The sequence below is a fragment of the Pteropus vampyrus genome, unplaced genomic scaffold (assembly GCF_000151845.1).
Source record: "Pteropus vampyrus isolate Shadow unplaced genomic scaffold, Pvam_2.0 Scaffold258, whole genome shotgun sequence".
Classification (NCBI taxonomy): Eukaryota; Metazoa; Chordata; class Mammalia; order Chiroptera; family Pteropodidae; genus Pteropus; species Pteropus vampyrus.
The window spans coordinates 53,095-55,520 of NW_011889039.1; positions in this window are offsets into that span (position 1 = coordinate 53,095).

Genomic DNA, 2,426 nt, shown 5'->3' on the forward strand with positions numbered 1-2,426 from the left:
AGTCTAGTTAGTGCTGTCCCCGGAGACGGAGCCCCGGACCGATCGTGACCAAAAGAGAGAAGAGCCAACCAGCGCTTGAACCGTGGGGTCTCGAAGTCACCTGACAACCCATAAGGACGAGAAGAGGGGGCACCTTCAAAGTAGGAGAAAAGTAACCTCTGACCTCTCTTCTCGAAGTCACCATTTAAAAACCTCTCAAGAGTGAAGTTAGGCTCCGGGGCCTGATCACGGGAATAGCATTTATCGTCGGCGATCACGCATTATCGGTTCCTCAGCCAGCGTCGGAACATCTCAGGAGCGGTCATCCGATTTTCGACCTATGGTCACCTATTCCGATTCTGCTTCGAGGCGCTTCAGGCGTTCATCCGAGGCTTCGATCTGTTGTCTCCACAAGGCGTGCCCGATGTCGTCCTCAGATGCTGGGAACGCGGGGCGCCGGCCGTGTGCCTGCGCGTTCTTGGCTCCGGGTTTCCGCAGAGCAGGCGGCCGGTGAGCTCGTTCTCGTCGAGGGCGGCGTCCCCCGAGCCGGCCGGCATCTGGTTTCGGATCTGAGTTTGAAGTGCATCCAAAGCCTTTTTAGTTACATCAGATAAAACTTCACCTGTACAATTTCAAATCTCATCACCCTTCCAGGGACTGAATGTAATGTTACATTTCTTTATAGTGGTTTATGCTTATTAAATATTAAAACCAAACGATACCACTATAAAAAGACTTTTACAGCCATGGGCATTTTCTCTGGTAATAAAATTTTACTTAGTTTTATTATTCCTTCTGTAGGGCATATCTGAGATCTCAGAGAAACTACTGAGCTAGAAACAAGTAACGTGTTACAGCTAGGAAGGGGTCGAGCTGTACGGGACTCATAAAGAGCAACTAAAAGCTGTATGAAATTCGATGTGAACATGAATTAACTACGGGAGGAAAACTTCATATAAATACAGCTACAAGGTCATGTGTTCTTTCAAAAAGACCACCGTGTGATAAATCTCCAGTGTATCGGAACTTATTCAATTATTTCAAGTATGCAGGGGTAGGCCCTAGCCTAAGCTTCCCGCCATGTGAAGGTACATGAGGTGACCCCCCCAACCCTCACCCCCCTGACACAGGTCATTATGTACCTTTATGGCTTAAGGTGTTTGTCATCCATTTGGTCTGGGATCATAAGCATGGCAGTGTTCTTTATAAAGGCGTTTTCGTGGTCACAGATTGTATCCGAACAGGAGAATTCTAGCACCTTGTGAGATGATTAGGAGTAGTTGACAGAGATGACAAAACCAAGGGCTGCCTGGATGACCCTATAAATCCTTCCCAGAATCAGCAGAACTTCAGTATACATGAGGCTTCTGGAAGGGTTTCATGGCCCCGTAAATACCTCAGCAAAGCCCTTTGAATTCAAGTGGGATGAATTTTTAAATGGAAATGACCAGCTCAATTTATCTTTTACCTGTACTGAGTCCAGGCTCTGGACCCCGCCTTGCAGGCCGTGGGAAAGTTCAGTCATGTGCTAAAACCCTTTTCCTGTCAAAATGGCCTTGGGCTGAGATGTGGGAGGAGCCATTCGCCGTGACTTTCAGAAGCCTGTCTCGGTCCGGCTGCAGGGCTTGGCAGGCGGGGACCGTGGATCAGTCAGAAGGCGGCTGCTGCGTCTGGGAGTAAAATCATGTGAAGGCAGAGGGCTCCTTGGGTCCCCCTGGAACGGCGATTGGCTCCTTGGGGCCACAGAGCCACCCTATGTCAGTGGGGGGCTCTGTTCCCGAGGACTGTGCCTTGGAGGCCAGCTCGGTGCCCACTAGTGCTGGGTGAATGCAGGTCAGACCTTCGCCTGGAATCGCTCGTCCTCGGAAATGCCCAGGTTTTCCTAGTGACGGTGTCCATGCTTTGCCCCCCACAGACACATAATCTGTGGGGGAGCGAACTGCGGACGGAAACATGGGGGTCAAGTGGGAGGTGGCTTGCCTGAAGCGGGGGTGGGCTGAATGGCTGCCCGCCAAGGTATGTGCACGTCCTCATCCAAGATACCTGCGAGTTGACCTTATTTGGGAAAAAGGCCTTTGCAGTTAGGGTGATCACCCTGGGGCCCTAAGCCCAAAGACAAGTGTCCTTGAAAGAGGACAGGGAGACGCAGCGGAGGAGGCCGTGCGAGGGTGGAGGCAGGGGCCGCAGCGGTGCAGCCACCAGCCAAGCACCGCTGGGCGCGACGCGTGAGAGGCAGGAAAGAAATCCTCCCCAGAGACGCACGGCCCTGCCGACACCGTGGTCTTGGACTTGGGCCTCCAGGGCCGTGAGAGGACACCGATCTGCTGTTTGAAGCCACCGCTGTATGGTCATGTGTTACAGCAGCCACAGAACACCGACACGGCCAGAACCACAGAGCCCGAAGGAAGGGCTCTGGCCTCAGGAGGAAGGCGGCCAGGGCTGCAGTG